Source organism: Macrotis lagotis, chromosome X (genome assembly GCF_037893015.1).
Source record: "Macrotis lagotis isolate mMagLag1 chromosome X, bilby.v1.9.chrom.fasta, whole genome shotgun sequence".
Classification (NCBI taxonomy): Eukaryota; Metazoa; Chordata; class Mammalia; order Peramelemorphia; family Peramelidae; genus Macrotis; species Macrotis lagotis.
Genome location: NC_133666.1, coordinates 262155844 through 262182573, shown reverse-complemented (window position 1 = coordinate 262182573; position 26730 = coordinate 262155844). Strand labels below are relative to the sequence as shown.

Sequence of the window (26730 nt, the reverse complement as noted above, 5' to 3'; positions counted from 1 at the left end):
TTATTGTCATTTAGTAAGCCCCTCCCAGTTGTATTTAAATCTCCCCTTTTGTTCAACTGGCTTTCATTATGAAGGAATAAAATCCAAAACAGGGAAGTTTTCTTGCAAAGGGATTTTTTATGATATGTGTATGCTTTTTCAGGATTCCTATATCTTAATTCTAGAATCTTACTAAGGCATATTTTCATGGCATTCATTTCACCCATTTTAGAGCTCCCCGGTGATTTTCCAAGTTTCCCTCCCACACAAAGCTAGTTGGCAGCACACTGGCTTTGATAGAATTATATTTTGGTTTCCAAAATGACACCCTGCAGCTCTAGCCTTTAAGCATCCTTGCAGATAAACAATTATTCATTTACCCGAAGCAAATGAATTGACTCTTTTCTCTAAGACCCCTCTCTGCCTCCTATTTCAGAATGTCTCCTTGCCCTAATTGTATCAGCCCACATATTCCTCTTCCCTACTCTTCATCCTGTTTCCCATCCCCAAGCAACCTCAAATTTGAACATGGTTGTTGCATTCTTCACACATGGAGCTGGACCTCTTCCTTCTATTTATTTGGCGGGATCAAAGTCCTTCCTTTTTCCCATGAGGGAAGCCCACTAGGAGATCAATGCTTCTGTATCCAAACATCCAAAAGGCCATTTAATCCCTCAGTCCAGACCACTGAGGATTCTCAGAGTTCATGTGGCTTTGGATCTACCTGGTAACTGGCACCAAACCACCCCAAGTCAGCCAAGGAACCTTCTGAATATGATGATTCTGGGATTCTGACCTACAAAGACATGCTTCAGGGAATCCGCTAGAGCATATCACCCAGCTCTGCTTCCAATGTTTATTTTACTTCTGACCTGGCATGAGCTAAGCAAAGGCAGCCTTCTCTGTTATCAGTCCTTTTGTGAACTCAATAAGAGAACCATCACATTATGAGTATTTTTTTAAATCCAGGACAAAGGAACAAAACATTTTCTTTGGTTTAAGAAAAAAAAGAATTACATTTAAGGAGGGTATAGACTTCCCCTCTTCCCAATGTGAATGAAGAAATATTTGAAGAGGTTATAATGGGAATTTTATCTCAGGCCACAGATGTTACCCTATTACAATACTTGTCTTTCATCCATGACTAGTAGCAATTTTGGAGATGCAGGAAATAGGGAGTATTCAATCCTCCCACCTTACCAGGAAATCATAATGGCTCTGTCTCTTGACTAAGTTGCTGAAGAGGAACAGAAAGAAACATTGCCCTTTTCTGCCCTCTTCACAAAGCAGTTATATTATTTTGAAAAAAAATAAACATTACAAAGATACACTCAGTCAGAAGCAAAGTTTCCACAATGGTCAAAGAAAGTTTTCATATTGAAGATGTTTCTTTGAATGTAGTTGGGAATTGATGTACTGGGATCAGAGAGATAAGGAAAAGGTGGCAAGGAGGAGTCAGAGAGAGGAGAAGGGAAAAATCAAAAGTGCACACAAGAAGGGAGCAGAATGTTTGCTTCCTGGGCATTTTTCCTAAAACTTGAAAATATTTATTTTCCTTCTTCAATATTTGAAGTGGGGAGGAATGGGAGGGAAGTTGAGAACGCATTGCCTTCTACAATTTGTATAAGCTGAGCCTTAAAACTTCTAGAATCATTTGGTTAGTAAATAGGATATTTAATAAAAAAGATGCACCTCAAGGGCAAGGGTTTTTTTCATCTTACCCTGGTATAATCAGAGCCTAGCAAGTGGTAGGCTTTTAAAAAATATTTGTTGGATTGGATGAGGGCTTCAAGACTTTAGACTGAAAGGGATCTTTCAATGGTCCTTACATGATCACTAAGACCATCTAGTCAAACTCTGTGTGTGTGTGTGTGTGTGTGTGTGTGTGTGTGTGAGACAGACAGACAGACAGACAGAGAACAAATGAAAAACTTGAGGTTCAAGAGTTGAGATGACTTGCGCAAGTCACATAGGTCAGAATTCAGGATTCAAACAAAAAAATCTTCATCTTTCATAAACTGGCTCATTTCAACTAAATCCACATTATATTGAACTAGAAAAAAACTGGTTAATTTTTTCCACATTCACTAAGGAGAAGAGCAATATTGTTGGATGAAAAGGGCACAGCATTTGGAGCCAGAGTCCCTGGATCTAAAGTACACCTATTTATCCCATGTAGTATCAGACAAATCATTTAATATCTTGAAATTCAGTTTTCTGAATAAATAAAATGAAGTTATTGGGCTTAATGAATTTTAAAGTTTTTTCGAGTCATGAAAATTGTAAACACTAAATTCTTTTTGACCCTGATATGACTCTTCTCTCTAAATTTTCAGACCATTGCTTTCTTACGGATCTCCTATCTCAGTCATCTTTCCTGGATGTTCCTACAGATCATATTCTTTAGGATGGATAGTATCTTGGAAACAATGAAAATAAACAGACTTGTAAAATAAAAGAGCTTGGAGTGCTATGTTCCAAGGAGTCACAAGAGTCAGACATGAATGAGCAACTGAACAAAAAACAAAACAAAACAAAAAAAAAACTATAAATGTCCCTCTAGGTTTGGTCCTGGATCCTCTTCTTTTCAACCCCTAAGTTCCCATGAATTCATTTGTCATTTGTATGGTGATGATTTCCATGTCTGTTAAACCAGCCTTAACCTCTATGCTGACTTCCAGTTTCTTATCTCAATTGAATATTAGATATCTCAAACTAGATATTATGTTGATATCCCAAACTCAACTCATTTTTCTAAATTCATTTTCCACCAGAAACGATTTCCACCTAACATTCCAAAGACTATTTTTTATTTTTTTTTATTTATTTAAGGCAATGGAGTTAAGAGTGACTTGCCCAAGGTCACACAGTTAGGCAATTATTAAATGTCTGATGCCAAATTTGAACTCAAGTCCTCCTGACCCCAGGGCCAGTGCTATCCACTGTGCCACCCAGCTACCCCCAGTTACTACTGTTGACATCACAACACCAACTTCCTTGAGGCACAGGCTTGCAATCTTGGTATCATTTTTGACTCTACTTACAGTCATCCAATCTGTTGCCAAATCTTGTTTCTACCTTCACAATATCCTTTTCCAGTTTTATTTTATCCTATCCCCCCACCACATGCTCTGTGATCCGATGACATGATGTTCCATTTATTTATTTCATGCGTTTCTTAAGAGCTATCCTCTTTCTTTCCATTTATACTCTAGATCTTGTATATAAATTGTTATTTATATGCTATCTCCCTCATTAGAATGGGAGTTCCTTAAGGGTGGGGACTATGTTTTTTACTGACTTTGTATTCCTGGCACATAGTACAATACTTTAATCATTAGGTTCTTAATCAATCCTTCCTGAGTGACTGATCCCCAAAAGAAATTTATCACTAAAGGGAAAGCAGATCCTTCTATTCATATGAATGAAAATTTAGTAAGCCACAATAATTAAATTCAATTTAAAAAGCATTTATTAAACCCTATAATATTCATGGCATCATGCCTGGCACTGCAGGAAAGGGTTAAGAATTCTGAAGATGAGGTTTCCTATGGCTTTCCTTATATAGGATACTCCAAGGGAAGTGGGCATCAAGATGACACAGAAGATATAACATTGCATTTGTAAACAGAAAGACTCATCTTCCTGGGTTTGAACTCAGATACCTACTAACTGTATGATCTTAGGCAAGTCACTTAACAGTGTCTGCCTCAATTTTCTCAGCTGGAAAATGAGCTGGAAAAGGAAATGGCAAGCCGCTGTAATCACTCAAAATGGGGTCATGAAGATTTGTACACAACTAAAAACATTGTTGAATAATATTATTAGTATCTATGCAGAAAAGGAAACTGGGTCCCAAAAAGTATAAAGTGTCCTGGAGGGAAAATAGCTAGCTAATAGAAAAGCAGAACTCTGACCTAAATTACCTTACTTCTCTGAGTTATGTTGCTGCACTATATCTATGATCCCATAATCTCTACTCAGAGATTTTTTTTTCCTATTACCTATCTCTGTTCCTTGGTTTTGATGTGTCATTCTAGGCAAGCTAAATACCAACACTGAACAAGAGAATTTCATCCTCCAAAACCCAAATGAAGGAGTAAATTTGTATCTGCCATACTCTGGAATCTCCGGGGACAGAATTTCACTCTTCATGCAAACCAGTGACCTGACAGTTAGATGGAGTACATGAAAAATAAAGTGAGAAAATGACTCATCTTTCCAGACTTAGTATTCTCATCCTCTCAAACAGACTATAAGCCCCTTCATGATAGACATTGACTTGCTTTTGATGCTGTGATCCTTGTCCCTAACATAAAGGAAGTGTTCAATAAATGTTTAAATCAAACTTAATTTTATATCAAGCTTCCTGAGGTATTGCTCCTATCACCATCTTAATTTGCATCTTCCACTTCAGGCTGCCTCATTGTCATAGTGCAGATGAAGCTATTCAAACGTTTTACAAAGTACCTGAGGTGAGGACAAGCAAAACATTCCACATTTTTACAAGAAATGAGAAGTAGTATATATGCTATGTGAATGTGATGAAATGTTACTGTCTTGTAAGAGATGTGGAAACAGTTGATTTCAAGACATGGAAACACTAATATGATCTAATTCAGAGTAAGGTCAAGGAGAAAAAGGATAACAATTTGAGCTATAACATCAGTATTATAAAAGATGAATAATTATGGAGACTCTATAAATTCTTGAAGAATGAAATGAACAGAACCAAAAAAGTTATACAATAACACTAAAAAGATCAATAACTTTGGTTCAACCATGATGAAAAACAAATTTAGGGTACACAATAAGATCCTCCAAAATACAGTCAATGAAGGTATATTTTGCATCTTGGTTACAAGGTTTTTTTTTTAATTGAGTAGGGGTGGGACAAAAAAGAAAACATTTCTGTTAATTCAAAAAACACTTTGAAAAATTTAGAGGGACGCCACAGGTGTGGAATATTAACAAACACTTTTATATGAGACCACTGCATTGATAATTGTACTTATTTATTTTGCCTCATAAAATGCTTTCATGGAGAGGGGGTAATCAGAAATATTTGTAGTATAAAAAGTAAATAAATCAATAAAACTATTTTAAAAGAAAAATAATTATGAGTTAGTAATACCATCAAAAACTCATTATGCACTTAAAAGCCCTTTCAAAACAATATTATGGTTATTTTATAATTTCCTTATCCTTAAACTGCATTATATTTTAGGTTTAAGATTCTTTTGTGTTTAAATAAAATTTCAATAAATGCTAAAACCATTAGCTATGGTAGAGTGGAAGGGAAGAGTTAATACTGAGAAATAAATAATACTAGTCCATAGGAAGGAAAATATCCATGGCAAAATAATCAGAAAAACTGGACCTTTGTTTGTTTTTTATATATTCTAGTCTTGAATTGTTTGGGAGGTGGATTGATAATTGATACCTTTTTCTAACCTACCTACTCTGTACCACACAAGTGTAACACAAGTCTCCCTTCACCCCCTCAGGCCCCCAACCACAAATATAGGCTTGTTACATACTTCATCTTCCCCCTCTTCAGAGTTCTCTGGTACTCTCTAGGAGGTATGGGGGTATCTAAACTCTCTGCTCCATATCCTACTTATAATGTTCCCCTAAGTGTAGGGTATGGTCCTCTGTGTCATAATTCCATTTAGCTAATAAAAGTTACATTAACTTTTATTAAGAAATTAACTTCTAAAGGTATAATAAATATATAAACATACTCCCTTTAATCTGTGAGAGGTATTGTATCCCTCCCTTCTTATACTACTGAGTCCTGGAGGAGAAAAAGAGGATTAGTTTCATAACTTAGTTCAGTTTCCAAAGAACATGGTCCCAGTTCAATACCAAAGTCACCCACTTTCTCAAGTCCTAGGCACCCTGACTTCTCAGGGTTTCCATGTCAGGGTGACTGGCTGCACCTGCTATCTTGACTCCAAAGTTTCTGGGGTTCTAACTCTTGGGTGATAGGAATTATATCCAGCATTTGAAACTGAGGTCAAACAACACAGGACAGAAACAAACAACTCCAGTTCTAGTTCTTGAAGATGAGGATAGAAAGAGGGAGCAAGAGAAGGGCAACCGTGGATATAGCATATAAAAGATTAAAAAATGAATTTAGCAGAAAGAGGCAGAAAAAAAGAACAAGTGAATCAATTGCACCCATCTTAAAGACACAGGAAGCGGCAGGCTATCCCTAACCTGGCAGATGTGCCTCAAAGTTATCTCCATCTTAGGAGAACTTAGCCCCGAAAAGTCTGGGATATAGAAAGAACTCTATTTTCACATTCCATATGCTAACAAGGCCCACAATGATTTTGGGGAGGTGTGTGTGTGTGTGTTTGTGTGTGTGTGTGTGTGTGTGTGTGTATGAAAAAAAAATGTGCAAAGATTTATGGCTTCTTCATCTGACTCTAAAGTGAATTTCAACCTAGGTGGCCTATTACTTCTACCAAGATGGGTAAGACCTGAAACATATAAAGACTGAGTGACATAAAAGCATGGAAACATGAACACAACTTGATGCAGAGTAAAGTAAGCAGAGCCAAGAAAACAATTCATATGACTACAATGATGTAAGTAGAAAGAACTGCAAAACACTCAAAAGAAAATATTACAAAATTATAAAGAGCAAACATGTCACCAAGGAAGTGATATGAGAAAGAGTTTCAATTCTTTTGCAGAGGTTGCAGATCAAAAGGTATGGCAAATAACATATATTTTCATGCTTATATATATATATATATATATATATATATATATATATATATATTAATTTTACTGCTTTTTGTCTCTTTTGTATATTATTTGTTAAGTAGAATGGTTTTCTATGAGTGGGGAAATGGAGGAATATTGTAAGAAATTCTCATTATTAAATTAATTCATTCTCATTATTTAAAAAAGATATCACTAAAATGAATTTAAATAAAATAGCTTTTAAAAAAGAAATAGAGGGGCAGCTAGGTGGTGCAGTGGATAGAGCACTGGTCCTGGAGTCAGGAGTACCTGAGTTCAAATCCAGCCTCAGTTACTCAATAATTACTTAGTTGTATGGCCTTGGGCAAGACACTTAACTCCATTTGCATTGCAAAAACCCAAAACATTGTATGACTACTATAGAAGCATTATGACCATTAGAAAACGGTACAAGGGGTGGCTAGGTGGTGCAGTGGATAAAGCACTGGCCCTGGAGTCAGGAGTACCTGGGTTCAAATCCGGCCTCAAACACTTAATAATTACCTAATTGTGTGGCCTTGGGCAAACCATGTAACCCCATTTGCCTAACAAAAACCTTAAAAAATGGTAAAAGGGTGGGGGAAAGAAAGAGAACCCCCCAACTACTGAGTGTGGGCAAAATTGGGAGGATTAATACTAATAAGAAATACCCAGAAGTGAAATTGGTTTTCTTAGGAAGAAGTGGGTTTCTTTCCACAACAATAATAACATTGATATGGTACCTACATGTGCCAGACACAATGCTCAGTGCTTTACAAATATTTTATCATTTGAACTTCAAAGCAACTGTAGGAGTTAGGTATTATTATCCCCATTTTAAAGTTGAGGAAATAGTCCAAAAGAGAGTAAGTGGTTTACTCAGGATCACACAGTTAGAAAGTGTCTGAGACTAGATTTGAACTCAGATACTTCTGAAGCCAAATCCCATGGTCTATCTAGTATTTCATCTCAAACAGAGACTGGAAGATTATTAGTCACACATATAGGGGTTGTTGTTAACCTATATGCTCTACTAAGTAGTCTCTAAAGTCCTTTCCAGTTCTGTTTCTAATTCAAGGCTTCAAAATAAAATAGAAACAATTTGATGCAATAGTAATTTCAGGTTATAACAGCCTTGTATATTGGTAATTCTAAAGCAATATTATAATTTCATACTATGGACAGGGATCTGGTGCTAGCTTTCCCAAGGACACAACACACATTTTCTTTCAGTCTTTGCATGGTGTGACTTCTCTCCACTAATGACAGGGTTTGCCTATTGTTTTCTACTAGTAATAGGCAAAGAAAAACTGAATGATACATCTGAAAGCTATAGAAGAAGGAAGAGATGAGAACCTCAACATGTCAGGACAATTGCATCCCAAAGTTCCAAAACACCAAAGAGTTACCCTGCCCTAGCTTAAAGGCAAGGAACAGGAGCAGAGAGCTCTTCAGTCTTCTTTAGGACTTTTCCCTTTCTTCCAGTTTCAAGACTAAAGATGGATGAGGTCAATCTTCCTTGAGGTTACTGAGGGAAAAGAGTCTGGAAACACATGAGAGAAGCAGGCAATCTTCACACATCTCTGTCTCCCATTTGATAACCTTGGGATGGCCAAGCTCCTCTTCTCTCTCTCTCTCTCTCTCTCTCTCTCTCTCTCTCTCTCTCTCTCTCTCTCTCTCTCTCTTGCTTAGTTATCTCATTACCAATGTACCAATGGAGAGCCCTTTTACTCTGTATTTTCTGGTGTATATTCTCCTACATATACCTTTTCTAATTTCTTTTCTGCAATGATATGGAAAAATAGACTGCTTGACTATTTGCTAGATTCTACATTATAGAACTGATTTTCTATGGAAAGAGAGTCAAGCCTTTGATTTATAGTTTGGGATCCCCAACTCCTAATAAAAATGGTACAGTGATCAGAAGTTAGACTTAACCTAATAATATCCCTTAGACTAATAGCATTTAAGGGAATAAATAGATTTAATTCTAGCCTGCTATCCCCTTTCTCAGAACAGAATAATCTCTTGTCCCAACTTCCTGCTTCCACTCATAAAAGGAATTAAAATCTCCCTTGGAATAAAGATAGGAAGAAGACACATCATTTTTGCCCATATCAACTCTATCTCCCTTTAAACCACAAGAGGCCTATGTCACATATAGGGCCTCACCATATGAGAGGTCTTGTTAAGTCAAGATTCATTTCATAGCCTTCAAACTATTCATCAGTGCACAAGCGGGATTTTCCCCCTCCCAAAGGTGTTCTCACTTCTTTTCTGTGCATTAGTTTCTGCTTTTCCTCATTTGCTTATTATCATTAGTATTTATTCAACTCCCTCAGAAGGTAAGCATCCTATTTTAGAACTGATCTGAAATGTTGAAGAAATTCAGGCAACATGTAACTCTTATATGTTGTTTCTGGAAATAAGTGTAATTGGAAGTCATTGCTAAGAGAGGTAAAAATACTTTTAAACCTTAAGCTATTGTGTTTATGCTGATAAAGTCCTTCAGGAGAGACCCAAGCAGATTCACCAAAATTCTCCTATAAATAGTATTTCCTCAAGGTACTAGCATTTAAAAGGGCACTTGACTTACAGCTTTGCTGCTTATTGCTAGCAATACCTGTACATCTTCAAGGTAAAATCTTGATACCATTTCTGTGCCTCAGGGAAAACAGCTGGACAGTTGTTCTTTCAGGACAAGGAAGCCTGAAGGCTAAAATGTGTTCCAAGGTCCATTGAGACATGCATGTTTGATGTTGTGCACGACCATATGGACCACTCAATAGTAATCAGGAACACTGGGTACCTCTGCAGCTACAAGGCTGATCCCTGACTTTTAAGATTTCAAAATATGATTCACTGTATCACAAAAGGCCACACTATGGTGAGACATCTTTAACAAAACATACATCTCCATTTCTCTCTATATGTCAGTGTGTGTGTGTGTGTGTGTGTGTGTGTGTGTGTGTGTGTGTGTGTGTGTGACTCTGGGCAAGTTACCTAACCCCACTGCCTTGCAAAAAAAAAAAAAAAAAAAACAAGTCAGATCTTTGTTTTAGACAAAAAGCAATCAACAATCATCTATTCATGGTTTTTTATGCAAAATACTGTTAAATGTCTGAAATAAAAAGAAAGCATTAAAAAAATTGCTCCCTGTCTTCAAGGAGCTTCCTTGAACTTTCCATCAGTGGGGTGGGGGAAGGGGGGAAGCAGGGAGCTCAGGAATCTTTAAAAATTTCCAAATGTCTAGCTAGCTTGTTCTCCCCATCAACCCAGCAGTTTCCATCTGAAGTGACTGTGCTGATTCATTGATTTATGGAGTAGTCATGCAGCCACAGTCTGTATAACAGGAATTCTTTATTCACTTTATTTTTTTTCCTTTGTGGTTAGTGATAACAATTGTCTTTGAGTCATGGAATACCAAAGGACTTGAAGAAATAAAGATCCATATCACTGAAGGGCAATGTGATAGATGTGAATAAAGTACAATTGATGACTAACAAAGAATTGCACAAGAGAATTGGTGAAATGGATGTCATCTGAGGTATATGTGAAAAGAAGATGGACTGTCAGTCATGTACTCTTGTTCTATAAAATCTCCACCTCCTATTTAAGAACTTTTCCCTACAAACAAAGAGAAATTGTTTTTAGAAAACAACTTGTAGAAAATATGTCCATATTTGATAATTTTCCATAATCACAATCTTCTATTTCTTTACCAAAGAAGAAATCAGTTTCATCTTTTCTCTGGAATTAGACTGATGGGCCATTTATAGGACATTTTAAATAATGCATTTGGCCCTTTTGACAGATTAATTATATTAAGCAATAGCATCATTTTGAAAGGATCAAGACTTCCAGATTAAAAATCTCTATTTTAGAGAAATCAATAAGATTTATATGTGATAATAATAATGTAATATGTTATAAATATTAATCAATGGATGCATTTATTTTATTGGAATAGGGAGCTTCCAGATGAGAATTTTCTCTGTCAATGAATAGTACAACTTGAAATATTAAAGAGAGATTGTTAAAAAGTTAAGTGGAGGCAACTACATGGTACAGAGATAGAGCACCAGCCCTGGAGTCAGGAGGACCTGAGTTCAAATCTGAAATTAGACACATGACACATTAGCTATATGACCTTGAGCAAGTATCTTAAACCTGATTTATTTGCCAAAAATAAAAAAAGCTAAGTGACTTGTCTAATATCACACAAGCAGTATATATCAGAAATGTGACAGATCTTTCTGACTTTAAAACCACTTTTCTATCCTTTATGTCACTGCCTCTCAGAAACCAGCAAACATTTTACCTAAAAAGAAAATGACATGTAACATAATAAAGTCACATTGGGGAAGGGGGAAATAGCATCTTATAACTTTGTAAGACTTACCTAACACTGTAGTTAGAAAAGGAAGTTGGAAAAAGTTAGTTTGGGAGAAATTAATTTTGAAATCATCTTTGCTTGCTTCAGTACATGAAATACAGCTGAGGTATTTCTTGTGGTGATGGGCTAGAGAGAAGCCAATCTGCAAAGTCCTGTTGAAGCTAAAAAGATCTGAAATTTAAACTGATGCTAAACAATACCTTTTTTCTTTATGGTCTGGCTCTTAAGAGCCATCACTTGAGGATAGTGACATTTATTTATTTATATAGCAATGTAAAATGGATATAAATCTCTCTTGAGTCTTAAATTTTCACATCTGTTAAAAAGAATTAATAATTGTACTTACCTCACAAATGATAACTATGAAATACTGTTTAAACCTTCAAGCATTATCTAATGGAAGGGAAAGAAGAATTTTATCATGGTGGGGTGAATGCTTTTTGGGACCTTGGCTGGAATAATCATTGTCATCACTCTTTTTTTTAACAGTTTAAAGTTTTGAATTCCAAATTCTATTACTCCTTCCCTCCACTTCATCCTCTCTGAGATGGTAAATAATCAGATATAGGGTATCATATGCAATTTTGTGAAATGGTAAAAAGAAACTAGCAAAATATTAGTCATTTTGAACAAGAAGACAAAAGATGAAAGAAGGAAAGTGAAAAACAGTCTGCTTCAGTCTGTATTCAATCAACATCAGTTCTTTCTTTAGAGGCTCATAGTAAATTTCATCATTAGTCCTTTGGGATTATATCAGATCACTGTATTGCTAAGAATAGTTAAGATATTCACAGTTCTTCATCAAAAAATATTGCTGTTTCTGTCTAACTTCATCTGGTTCTGTTCTCTTCACTATACATTAAATCATATGAATCTTTCCTGAAAATTTCCCACTTATTATTTTTTTTTAATTTTTAATTTTCTTTATTTAAGGCAATGTGGTTGTGACTTGCCCAAAGTCACAAAGCTAGGCAATTATAAAGTGTCTGAGGCTGGATTTCAACTCAGGTCCTCCTGAGCCCAGGGTCAGTGCTCCATCCATTTCACCACTGAGCTGCCCCTTGTCATTTCTTATAGCACAATAATATTACATTGAAATCATATAGCTTATTTAGTCAATTATCAATTAATGATCCCTTCTATTTTCAATTCTTAGCCACAACAAAAAGATCTGTTATAAATATTTTTGTTCAAATAGGTTCTAGTTGTAAAGCTGGAAAGAACTTTTTACAGCTTTAAAATACAATCCTCTCATTTTACAGATTGAGCAAACTGAGGTCCAGAGAGTTGAAGTGACTTCCCCAGAGTCACACAGGTATTAAGTGGTCATCAGTAATCAAGCCAAAATTCTCTAATTACAATAGTTCTGTTTTATGCCTCATTGCGGTCCACCTCTCCACCACCACCACCCCATCCCCCACCTCACCCCATGCAACATCAGGAAATTATAAAATGACCTGATTTGAAATATAAGGTTCAGTTGTTTTGAGTTTGAGAAGTTATGCCACCTCTCCTATAATGAAAAATAAAAACAATTCTGCTGAGTTTATTTACATTATGTAGTATACTATTCAGATCACTTACTTAGTGGATAAAGAACCAGTCTAAGATTCATTAAGATCTGAGTTCAAGTTCTAACTCTCACACACATTGCTTCTGTGACCTAAGCATATCAGAAAATGAAGGACAAACAACTTCTCTGAGCCTCTTGAAATTCTCTAAGATATTGTTTCAGGTGAGTCATGGATCTGCCCTAGTGAAAAGAATTTCCATCTTGGGAATTCTCAATTCTGGTGAAATTACAGATCTGTACCAAAAGGAGGGGGGGAAACCCATATACTCAAAGGCACCAATTTAGTTTTACATACATGAGCCAACTATTATTCTCTTTTCCTCTGTAACTTTGACTACAGAACAAGCAACTCATGGGAAAAGAAAGAGGCATCTGAGGATCCATGTGCAGAAGGTTGCTCTGGACTTTGAATTTGTCAAAATGAATTTTCTCACTCGGGTTCAAGGCAATACTGAGTCATCCATTTTCGTGTTGTGTCTGTGTGTGTGTGTGTGTGTGTGTGTGTGTTTGTGTGACCGTGTGTGTTTTCATCTTGCAGCCCTATCTCTGAGAAAGCTAACTAGAATTTCTTCCTCAGTTTTACTTGGATATGACAGATTCTCTAACTGCTGGTGTATTACTCTTCCCCCAGCACCTCAAGCTCATGGAAATCAAGAAATAGCTAGCTCCTATTCATGACATTCTAAAGCAGACATGGGAAAGCTGTTGACATTCAACAAGAATTAGGAAGTGAAGAAAGCTACACTTTCCCCTCTGCATTGATCTTACCAAATTTCAAAAAAAAGCAGTTAGTCTATCTTCCATAATGTTTCCTTTAAAAATAAAGTCACAACCACTTATTCCAAAAAGTCAGAGGAAAAATAGGCTCAATCCATTACAGAAGATTATCAGTTTATTAAGTAGAAGTATCCCCATTTACTTGGTTCATGAAAGGTTACAAAATCTTGACCAAAGCTAGGAGGAGGAGAAGGTAACATAAGCAATCACCCAGGGAAAAATAAAAAGGTAGGGACAATAAAATATACTTTTCTGAACTCATAAATCCACTAAGTGATCCTAACTCTTGTTTGTATATTATATAATATGAATAAACTCAGTTGGATTGTTTTTAATTTTCAATACAAAAAAAGCTTGAAACAAATCAAAAGAACTGAACCTGAACCTTTCAAAATTCAGTTATTTGACAATTTCTTGATGTGTTCTTTGGAGTTGGGGGTGGAAAATGAGGTACAGAGCAATGCTCTAGGGATTAGAAAATTTTGCTTTGATTATTGGTGACCACTTAATGCCTATGTGACTTTGGAAAACTCACTGAAACTCTCCTGAGCACAGTTTCCTCATTTATAAAATGAGAGGATTGGATTTTAAAACTTTTAAAATTCTTCTAGCTACATAACAATAGTCCTGTGATACTAATATAAAGAAATCATACCCATCTGCATGTTTAATTATTTCATGCAAGGATTGTTAATAGCCTTTATTACTATTCCTCAATGTGCATATTTTTAAAGTCCAGAAATTTCAGCCTTTATGTTGTGATAGAAAATCCAAGGAAGGCTTTGGTTTAGCCAAAATAACTGGCTCTTGAATGAGAGGACCTGGATTTAAATCCTACATCCTGCATTGTATGCTCTTGAGAAAGACATTTCATCTAGCTAAGATATAGAAAAGAATTAATAAACAAAACTATGTATAAAATGGTTCTGTAGATAGATAGACACATATACATATCTGTGTCTAATGGCAGCCATGGTGGGAGGTGAGGAAAAAAATGGGGAAATGTTGCATGATAACATTATTAGATGACATTATTAGAGTGCCAATGGGGTACAGTGACAGTTCCTGTGCAGACAGACACCTCATGTTACTCACAGAAGAATCAACTAGAAAGAAAATAAAGAAATGCAAGTGTAGGTGACCTATATTTCTTCCCCCATACACTTAAGTTAACTCTCTAGGAATCAGGGCTTGCTGGCTATTTCAATCTAACACATGATTCAATGCAAAGAAGGGAATGAGAATTGGGTTCTGCACTGACAGTTTGCTCTTTCTAGGATCATTTAGTGTCCTAACTGAGAAACACAATAATCAGATCTTAATTTATTCCTAGCCTAAAGGGATATAAAAACTGAAGCTAGGAGTAGGGCTGATTCAGATTCCATAATATCCTCTTCTTTTATTGTTGTAGTTGTTTTCAGCTATCAGGGATATATTTTCCTTTCTCCTATCTTTCCTCCATGGGAAAAAATGAAGAAAAATTTGTAACAAATATGCATAATCAAGTCAAACGAATTCCTATATTGTCCATAAACAGAATGAAGTATAGATCTCATTCTGTCTCTTGAATATATCACTTCTGTCAGGAAGTACATAGAAGGTTTCAACATTACTCTTTTGGACCAATGTATCGATCAGAGTTCTTAAGTCTCTCAACAGTATCTATTTTAACAATATCCAGAAGAGAACAAAAGAATCCATATGCACACAAAAGGTTTTAGCAGCTAGTTTTGTAAAGGCAAAGAACTGAAAATTGAGGGGAGTTTTGGAAGTGAATCAACAATAATTAAGAAAATGGCTGAACAAATTATGGTATGTGATACAGTACTTCCTTGAGAAGCTAGAATAGGATATTAAAAGTAGGGCTTCTTTTGTTCCCTAGAATAGTTTAATTTTGAATTCTAACCTCAATACCCAACTCCCCCATCTTACAAAAAGTGAAACCTTTAGCCTCATTCCCAATCCTCCTTATTATATTTTTCCTCTTTGTAATATAGGAATCCTGTAGTGGGAACATGGAAAGAAGAACAGAGGAGGAAGTAGGAGAAGAAGAGGGTCCTAAATGCTTCTAAGGACCCCAGGTGATTTTTAATTTGTTGTTACTTGTATGATTCCCCAAAAACAGATCAGAAAGTGCCATAAAATGAGTAGCAAAGGGGTAAATATGTGGGCAGAGACATTTCAGAATAGTACCTACCCCAAAACAGTACTAGAATATCTGAAAGCTGAGTGTGAATCTAAGGTAGTTACTACTTGATACAGTGAGGCAGGAAAATCTAAATGCAAACATCTTCTGAAGATCATCAGTCTTAAAACTAAAAACATACTATTTAGTTTGCTGTTGGATACATGGACTGTTGCTGTTTTAATTAATGATGCTGTTTATAATTCTTCTCAAAGAAGACCATGATATCAGAATAGGGACCATCAAAAGTGTTCTGGCAAATCACAAATGTGGCTCAAGCACAAAGGACAATATCTTATCTCAAAGATAACAAAGACCCAAATCCATACTGGGAATTGGACTTAGAATGATAGCCAGATGATGGAGAATTTCCCTCATATTCTGTCCCTGAGGTTGTTTTATTTTTTTGGCTGTTATTCCCCCACCAATGATATTGGGGTTGCAAAGGTGGTTTCCTGGGTCTCAAGCCAGGAAAAATTGGAAGAGGGAGATGGAAATGGGACTTTCTACAAAGTACAAGGGTTGCAGAGCTTTGTGATAGAGCAGGGCTTGTTGCCCTATAAGTAGATAAAAATAGAAAGAAATGAGGTAAGGGAGAGGAACCCAACACACAAGTGTAAGCCTCCCCTCAGTCTCAAAACACTAAATTTCCATGTCTGTGATTCTCATTTAACCTCAGATACAAAAGAAGAAAGGCTTATTCTGAGTCTGCAGGATAACAAATCCTGAGGATGACATTGCCTCCTTACCAACTAAGACGTTAATCAATGTTTCTCATTTGCTGTTTGAAGCCTTAGGCAGTGTGTTCACTCCAAACTCTGAATTTATGTGGTCTCCTTTAAAGGTGAATCCATGGAGATACGTAAAAGAAAAAAAATCAATTGGTGTACCAAAGGAAAATGAAAACTGAAAGAGCTGAAGTTTGTTTCAATATTTATAATTAAATATTGAAATTTACTTAGTTATAATGAATGAAGTCAGATCCTCTAATTACAGGGAAAAATCCAGGCTAAAATAGCTTAGAGAAATCAAATAAAGTCTGCACATATTTCTCATAGCACCAAATTTCCAAGGTGTTCTCTCTCCCCTCTCTCTCTCTCTCACTCTCTTACTCTCTCGCTCTCTCGCTCTCTCGCTCTCGCTCTCATTTTGGTGCAACATCTCATGTTATAGTATGGAATTAAAGAACAGAACACTGCTATCCTAAACTGTTGACATTTGGTGTTGAAGAGGAGAGCTGAACTATTGTATTTTAAAGTTAAGTCCACATATACAGATTAACCAAACAAACCTTCTCCAGTGGAGGTCAGTTTATTTTGCAGTTGACAGGACGAAAGGAGGCCTAATCTGAAATGCTAGCTCTGCCTGATCCTAGAATTTAAACTTAGTTCACTGACTACATAGTATCCTATTGTTCGCTGTGTTCAAGGTGATATGAAACTTCTTCCTGTTCTTTTAAATAGGACTAACAGAATCTGTTAGCTTTGTTGTTTTGAAGTTTTTTCATCTTATGCACACCAAAACTGGAATTATCATGGTTATAAATTTGTACAGTGGAGCTTATGCTCATGTTTTTTTTTTCCTTTTTTAAGAAAAGCAATCAGGGTAAGTGACTTGTCCAGGATCACACTGTTTATTTTTTTTTTTTTTTTTTTTTTTTTAGTAAAGCTCAAGTGTCTAAATCTGGATCTATACTCAAGTCCTCCTGATTGCCAGGGCCTGTGCTCTATCCATTGTTCCAATTAGTTGTTCCATGCTCATCTTTTTAAAAAATAAATTTAAATGTAGCAATTTACCAACATAACGGACTGTAATAAGAAGAATCACACTATGATTTGGGTTTAAGTCTGGAGCATCAAATGCTAAGGCAGGACAGGGAAAGAGGAAGAAATTTGGAGTCTGCTAGAGATTTTCAAGAAAAGAATACAACTCCATTTTCTGGTGGTCTGAGGATACTTTTTTAATGTTTTGATTTGTTTCAGGTTTTTCCTGTTGCTGTTGTTTTCTGATTTTCTAATGAAGGATATAAATTAGACTTGTATTTTCCATGCTTGACCTTGAACTCCTGGATATCCTTGAAAGTTCTAGAGTTTTCTTCAAGCAAATACCTCCAATTCTGGTTGTCTATAATAGGAGAATACTGGCATCATTTAGTGATTTATTTAAATCTCCATTAAGGGCCTATTCTGACACTCCATCATAAACTAGAGTGTAATCTCCTAAAGACCAAGGAAATTTTTGTTTTTGTCTTTGAATCTGAAGCACCTAGCACAGTGCTTGCTATATAATAGGTACCTGCTAAATGCTTATTGAGAAGGAAATGACTCTAAATTCACAAAATTTATGCCATCAAGTCATAAAATATCAAAAAATCATAACAAGCTGGGAAGGTTTCAACTATGTTTGCAAGGGAGTGTGCAAGCTAAGTTTAATGATGCTCATCAGTAGGGCATTAAGCACTAAGTAATGATTATTTTGCAATCATAGCAGCTTCCAATGTCTGTCCCTCAAGGACTTCAGATCTGAAGCATCATAAATAGCACCATATGGATGAAATCATGCAATCTGAAATTACATCATGATCATCATAATAGTAATGCAATGATAAAAGTATAAGTAATAGTAATAGCTAGATTTTTTATATAGTACCAACTTTATGTTAGGCACTGAACTAAGAAACAAATATACCTAATTAGTGGCTCATCAACAAGGATAATTTTTTTCCTATTGTTCTAGTGAGTTGATTAATTATTGGAATTTTTTATAAGTGGAAAAAATGGAGTTGGTAAGTCCATAGGCTGAAAATTATCAAAGAAATGCCTCTCTAAATAAACTCTCACTGACTTCTTACCTCTACCATTTCCAATTTAATCAAATAACTCTTAATAAGTTATATGATAATTTATGTACTTATATTATTCTGATTTTGTTAGGCAGATCTTTAAGGATAATTTGGGAGTTTCAGTTGTGACTGAGTCATTTGTATCATATCTGACCTTTTGTGACTCTATTTGGGATGTTCTTGTTAAAGACACTGGAATGGCTTACCATTTCCTTCTCTAGCTAATTTTATAGATGAGGAACTGCAGGTTAAATGATTTGCTGTGGATAACACAATTAGTTAAGTGTCTGAGGCTAGATTTGAACTCATGTAGATGAATCCTCCTGAATCAAGTTCAGAACACTATTCTAGTGTGCCATTTAACTGCTGCAAGAGTTTCAGTAGGCATATAGAAAATAGCATTCCATGTTAATAAAAAAAGAAAAATAATGATAATGTACAAAATCTTCAAATGTTATAAACCTCACCAATTTACTTTAGTCAATTAAACTTCATATCTGACAGATCAGAAGGTCTTAAACAGATACCTTTCTTTTTGGAGGAGTTGACTTTCACACATGGGGCCCACAACCATTTTTACAACTTTTCTGGAAGAGTTCTGAAATTCTACTTGATATCATCATAACAGCATTGATACCAATATATCAACAGCTCTCTTATTCATTCTTCAGCCAGTATCAAACACTGACTAAAATAAATATTCCCCAATTCTCCAAACAACTACATCAACTTCATTGCTTAAACTCTCCATAGAAGGGCCCACCTGCTCTCTGATTTTAGTTGATCTTCAAAGGAGAATAAATTCAGTTCAAAAAATCTTGCTTCAGTTAAATCCTTTTGCATGAAGATAGTTGGGCTATAAATAATTAGGTAAAACTTAAGAGGATAGATTCTCTAATCATGAATTCCATTATTAAAGCTGATCCTTTGGTGAATGAGCTATGACTACTAACCAGATTAAGAGAATTTAAAATTTCTTCTTGCTAATATCTAGAGTGCTGGAGGACCATTATAAATTCTCTGTATAGCTAAGAACAACTAGGAGAAAACTGGAACCATCACATTTTAGAGTAGTATGAACCTTAGCACCAACCTGTCCAATCCACATACAAAAGAAATCAATGCTATCACACAGCTGATAAATGGTAGTACAGCTTGAGCTTGAAGACTTCCAATGAGGGTAAACATTTATCAAGATATGGCATCCTACATGAGCTCAGACAAATGACAGTTCTACTAATAAAGGACAGACTAGCAAATCAATCAACAGGCATTTAGGCATGCTAATGTGCCAGAGTATGTAGTCAGAGGAAGAAGGTACTGAGCTGACCACACAGCAGAAAAGTCATGCTGAAGAGAAATCATAGCACAAGAGGACAGCTTTAGCATGTGACATGAAGTAGAGTTTTGGGGCCAGCCGATGCCAATGGAAGATATTCATTATAAATACAGACTATAAGTGACATTCATGAATACTTCCTGAGACAATTGAAAAACTAGGAAATATTGTGGATCCCTTAGGTTCCTATGATATCAAGCAAAGTCTGTTGAAAAATATCTATTATTTATTTATTTTTCCTTCATTTTGAGAGAGAATTCCTTCCTTTCAATATTTCATGGCCATTATTCTTATAAGAACAGATTGTTACAAACCCTGTTAATCTGAATAATCCCAATTTTCTCATTTAAATTCCTGACCAAAGGAAGCATAAAATTCCTAAAATCTAATCTGACCCATCATGCCACAGGTATTTCTAATACATGAAGATGGACAAAAGCTGTAAAATATCAAAGAAATGAATAGATATGAGCAGAGACATATATGCATCTAAAGAAAGGGAGAGAGTATGAAAGGAGAGAGAATGAATATAGAGTATATATATATATATATATATATATATATATATATATACATTCATATCTCTCTCTATATATATATCTATATATTAAAAATATAAAAAGAATATATTTATATGAGTATATATCTAAAGATACATATGTATGTATATTTAGCTCTATCTGGTTTTAGATACTAGTTGTATGACTCTGGGCAAGCCATTTGCCTGTTTAACTCAGTTTCCTCATCTGTAAAATAAACTGTAGAAGAAAATTACAAACCACTGCAGTATTCTTCCAAGAAAACGCCTAAATAGGTTACCAAGAGTTTGGCACAGATAAAAAAACATCTGTTGTGTCATTCAGTGCATTTGATACAGCAAATTGAAACTTGGTTTCAGAGCATCACCTATGTTACACACATACCAGCTTCCTGGAGATTTGCAAATTTGAGTGAAAGGGATTGTTGAAATGAAGATGAAAAGGAAGAGAGAAAACTGCCCACACATATTCACCAAGCCAAATACCACATAGGGAGTGACATAACAATGGAAAAGACCAATAACTCTCAGTAGAAAATATTCATGAAGAGACCAGTTTAAAAATGACCTTGGTGTCTATGCAAATGTCTATGAGTCATAAAGAATCTGAATACAGTGTGAGTAATAGAGCGAAGTAAACATATCACACAGGGTAAATCTGGCCTGATAGTTTATCACCATGACTTGGTGGTATAAAACTCAGTAATGGAACATGATTAATCTGATTCCTCTTTAAAAAAGAAAGGATTAAATAATAAATTGGAGTGCTTTTGTATATTAAGATTGTATATAAAGAATGGCATGAAACAAAAGGATGAATTTAATTAAAATGGGGGGAATAAAAGAATTACTGTACTGGTCATTAAGGATGGTATGAAATCTGATTATTCGGCTCATACAGAATCCATGGTCCAACTTAAACTTTCCTCTTCCCTTCCATATGTGAGGGAAGAATGGTGATGGGGAACATTCAATTAAAAAAAATAATCAATACTTCTTACTGTGTAAGGAGCCAGTTTTAGAAACCAAGCCATGAACTGGAAAAAGTCACAGATGGTAATCTAGACTAGATAGAGTCAGGCAGGTAGTTGATATAGTGATTAGTTACTGTATCAGGATACAGTCAAAGACTCATCTTTATGAGTTCAAATCCAACCTTAGATATGTATTAGCTATGTGACACTGGGCAAATCACTTAATCCTGTTGGCTCTAGTGACTTATCTGCAAAATGAGTTGGAGAAAGAAATGGTAAACTCTTAAATTACAAGGCCAAAGAGAATGTTTAGGGAGATCCAAGGTTTCAAGCTGCAAAATTTCATTATGAAGGAGGAAAGACAGAAGGTTCCCCTAGACAAAAAATATGGGACACTAAGTTCATTGTCCCTCTCTCAGCTCAAACACTCCTCTTGTTACTACTACCAACTTCATTATTTTATATGATTTAAATCATGGCTCAAGCAATTTGCCACATCTACCATCATGTACAATTCGTCAATCATTCAGTCTACAAGTCTACTTATTATGTAATTATGTAGTGATTGGGCACTGTCCTAAGCTCTAGGGAGAAAAAGAAAGGTAAAAGCAGGGTTCATGTCCTCAGGGGGGTTACATTCTAAAGGAGGAGCCAAACAACTGCACATTTAAGATAAACAGAGAGCAATCCTAGAAGTAATCCTAGAAGGAAGTCTCTAATGGAAAATTGAAGAGAAAGGTCTCCTAAGGGAAAATGGAATTTGATCTGAATTTTGAGGAAAACTGGATAAGGAACAAGAGCATTCCAAACATGATAGCCAGCACAACAGCATTGAGTGAGGAGATGGAAAAGCTTATGAGAGGAACATCAAGAAGCCTAGAGTTTCTGAATTCTGGATTATATGAAGAGGAATAAGGCCTAAAAAAGACTTGAAAGAAATGGACATCAAATACCAAACTGAAATTTATATTTTATCTGAGAGATGAGAGAGAGCTTCTGGACTCTGAGTAGAAGGTTCATATGACAAGAACCAGATATTAGGAGAATCACTTTGGGAGCTGAAAGGATGATGGACTGCAATAGCCCATTCCTAGGATGATGAGGACCAGAACCTATGTAAATGACAGTAACAGAGGAGAGAATGAAATACTGGAAAGATGTTGCAAATATAGTTTGTTTTTTTAATGGAAGATATCTACCAACCACTTAACTTGAAGGAAATGTCAAATGAGGTTTAGGAAATAGATGACAAATATGGTACAAATGCATGATGATGGGAAACTCAAATCTTTTGGATATTCCCAGACACCAAAAGAAAAGCACATGATAAAAGTGTTTTATGATTTTAATTTTTATTTATGTAATAAAACAATCATTTCACTAACAGTATAATAGAAAAAATGATGACTCATGAAACTGTGAATCTATCATGTACCTGCTTTCAGAAGTAGCATGGTAGAATAGGTAGAGATATGCCATCAAAGCCAGGAAGACCTTTTGACACATCCTGGATATGTAATCTTAGACGAGTCACTCTTAGTATGCTAGGAAACTCTTTAAGAAAGAAGTGTTAAACACAGGTTCATGAATTTCATTACCCTCCTAAGAGTTCAGCAAATCAGATTAAAATGTAATTGGAAATTATTTTTAAAAAGAAATAAAAATACAATAAAGCATAAATAAAGTTAATATGTGATTGAAATAGTAGTCCCCTATGAGTTTGATACTTTTGAATTAGTAGTCCCCTTTGAGTAAGACAATGAGTTATAGAGAAGACATTGGTAGAGGCATCTTCCTCACTGAAGAGTTCTTTATTCAAGTGATTTTATAAGTCCAATTTCTCTCCCTTCCTCTAGTGAAAAAAAGTTAAAGGAAGAGATAAGAAGAAAAAAGGAAAGAGGAAAAGAAACATAGAAAGGAAGGAAAAGAGAGGGGAGGAGAGGGGAGGGAGGGGATGAAAGAGGAGGGAAAGGAGGGGTGGGGAGGGAGAGAAGACAAAGACTTGTCACACTCACCTGGTGAAGGGTCAAAGGAGAGAAGACAGCATGTATACTTGCAGCACCTATTACCTTCCAAAACTGTGCCAAGAGCTTTACAAGTATAAAAATAATGATAATTATAACTACCATTTAGTTATCACTTACTATATGCCAGGCACTAATCTGTGCGGATTATAATTATGATTTCATGCAATCCTCACAACAACTCTGGGATATAGTTGCTGCTATAATCTCCATTTTCAAGTTGAAAAACTGAAGCAAACAAGGTTAAGTGACTTACCCAGGGTCACACAGCTATTAAGTATCCAAATTCAATTTGAACAAAAGTCTTCCTGTTTCCAGGTCTATTGCCCTATACACTGAGTAATCCAATTGCCCTTATGTCCCATCAATTTTTCACTAAAGATTTCCTGTCTAAATTGACTCTGATCCATTAACTACTACACTTTGGGCCTTGCCGTTTAATCATCTCTGAATCTCAATTGTACTATAAGCTATACAGGAGGAATGCTTGAGATTTTAGAAAATTCCTTTGCTGAAATCCAATTGTGCCTACATCAGTCTCCTGATTTATAAGTTCAGTAATTCTCTACTAAAAAGAAATGGGATTAATCTGATATGAGCTGTTCTTGATGACCCTGTGATGTTTTCTAGTGGCATCTATATTCTTTTTTATTCTCTTCAATCCTTCCTTCAATAATGTTTCAGATTTTCCAGTGGATCAAAATCACCCGCACTGAATTTCAAGATGCTGCCCTTTTCCTTTCTTCTCTCCCATTTCTCCCCTTCTCTTCTCTTCCTTCCCTTCCCTTCCCTCTGCTTTTAGCTGTTTGTTCTATTTAAAACTCTTATCAATGATGATGCACTTATCAAATTTTCAGCTAACACAAAGCTGGGAAAACTAGCTAGTATGTTAGGCAACAAAGTCAGCATCCTCCAAAAATCTCAGAAAGCTAGAATCTTGAGCCAAATCTAGGGTAATGAAATTTGATATGGGATAGATTTGAAGGTCTATATTTTAGCTGGAAAATATCAATTGAATGAATGGTTCTAGAAGAAGGAAGGAGGAAGAAAGAAGAAGAAGAAGAAAGTCATCATAGTGGTGTATTATCAATAATTTAGAGCTCTCATCAAATACAATTCCCTCACTTTACAGAATAGGAAACTGAGGCAAACAGAGTTAAGTGACTTTCCCAATGTCATACAAGCAGTAAACATCAGAGGGAGATCTAGAAGGGAGTTTCTCTGACTCCAGAGCCAGTATACTTTTCACTGGAAGCATGTTATCACAAAGCATAGGGAGTTGACCTCAGAGTCAAAGATTTGTTTTCCAGTCCCTCTGACACTGGTTGTAAGAGCCAGGAATTAAGTGACTTAATCTCTCAGTGCAATTTTCTAAGACTATAAATTGTACAGAATACGTTGATACATATTGGCAGAAGAAGTTCCTCACCAGGAACTGTTCCAGAAATGAAATGATAGACTTGATAAACAAAAATAAACATATGCAAATAAAGAAATGTAAAGTTAAAAAAAACTTGAGTAACTAGCTCTCTCAGTAATGATTTAAGAGAAAGGAGACAGAATGATCAGGCCAGTAAGAACAACTTATCTGTGTCATTGAGGCAGCTAGATGTCTCAGTAATAGAGCTAGTAGACTAGAGTCAGAAGACTTGAGTTCAAATTCGACCTCAGATACTTAATAGCTATATGAGCCTGGGCAAATCGTTTAACCTCTGTTTGCCTAAATTCCTTCAGTTGTCAAATGAGGAGCAACTCCCAAAGTTGTTAATGTGGCTCAAAAGAGATAATACTTCCCTAACACTTAGCATATAATAGGCACCATATAAACGTTTATCCCTGCTCAACCACCAAAGTCCAACTTCTCATTTCCATTTTCCATCATGTTCTCCACATCCTTAAATTCTCTTTAAATTCTTTTGATGCTTCAAATTTTATAAGGTAATAGCATAACAAATATTAACAATAATTTTATTAATAAACCAATAACTGACATTACTATAATACTTTAAGGTTTACAAAGCCCTTTACTTAGAGTAGTTGCAAAGTACAGTAAATAGAAAGTGAATCTTGATGTTACAAAAACCTGGATTCAAAAACTGCTTGTCACACACTGGCTGTAATACCCAGGGAAAGTTCCCTGTTCCATTGTTGTCTAGAAGAAGCTCCCTAAGAAAAACTGTCAGTTGTAGGAGTAGATCCTATCTCTACCCCAGTAAAATCAAACGTCCCCTTAAATATGTTATCTCCTGTAATCTTCACAACATATCTCTGAAGTTAGGCTTCTTATTACCCCCATTTTACAGTTGATTGAACTTAAAGGACTTACCCAGAGTCACATTACTTGTATCTGGGGCATAATTCTAACTTAAACCTTCCTGATTTCAATTCTAATCAGAAAACTTGGATTCTGATTCCTATACAATGCTTCCTCCTTAGTTATTTGTTTTTTAAAAAGTAGCACATTTTTTTCCCTAAATATGTCCATGTTGTTGTTGTATATGGTAAAATTCTGTATAATTTTTTCTGCCTTCCAATAGACTTTCTTTTAGCAATATGATAAGTGTTTTATCTTTACTTCAGGGCAGCTTATATTCATTATCTTTCATATTTGACATTTCCAACACACGTTTCATATATTACCCTTGAAAACAATGGTTTCCCATACAAATGCCTTTTACTTCATAGATGCTCAGTAGGTTTCTGGAAATAAATAAAGAGCCCCTGACTCAGTCATCTTTCACATTAAAATCACACCTAGGTTTCAAATGGGTCTTAATGTGGACTGCTGATCTAATCCTTCAGATTTTATATTTCTAAAATCTGATGTTTTTATTCTACTCCAAACCTTACCTGATCACCAGTGTGGTCCTATCCTTTGGCCACTGCAGACTCAATTCCTAGGCCTTATCACCTAAATAAGAAACAAAAGAGAGAGAGAAGGAAGAATTACTTAACTTTTATTTTGCCTCTCTTTTCTTTACAAACTTTTAAAAATATTTTATGAGTAAAGCAAAAATTGTTTATAGACAGATGGAATACAAGAAGAGATGGTAAGAATCACCACATTCAGTCATCTGAATTATTTGATTAGACCAAAGATCCAATGTAGCCCTGCTGTAAGCACATGAAATCTAAAAAAATGTCCTACCTATGTAAGCCTGAGTCTGGATTCAGGCTGACTCTATTATGCTTACTCTTTCCTAATCATAGATAAATAAATATGTGTACTGAATTGGGTGCAAGCATGGAAGCTACTTTGGGATTTTTATTTTGTTTTGTTGAGTTTTTATTTATTTAATTTTCAATTTATGAAGTAAAACAAGCATTTCCATAGCACAGCATAAAAACTACTTTTGAAAATTTTAGAA

The 26730-nt window shown here is 35.5% G+C and overlaps 1 long non-coding RNA gene across 29 annotated transcripts in view; it reads right to left on the bottom strand.

Moving 5' to 3' along the window:
* Nucleotides 1-26730, bottom strand: part of LOC141502865 (uncharacterized) — a 788683-nt gene that overhangs the window by 554895 nt on the left and 207058 nt on the right. For 21 of the 29 annotated variants that reach the window (XR_012472694.1, XR_012472688.1, XR_012472689.1 and 18 more), the window contains one exon: nt 26213-26273. This is a non-coding gene — a long non-coding RNA (uncharacterized LOC141502865). Of the gene's footprint in view, nt 1-23353; nt 23429-26212; nt 26274-26730 lie in introns of all 29 variants that reach the window. The other 8 variants (XR_012472692.1, XR_012472693.1, XR_012472684.1 and 5 more) reach the window with 1 other exon arrangement.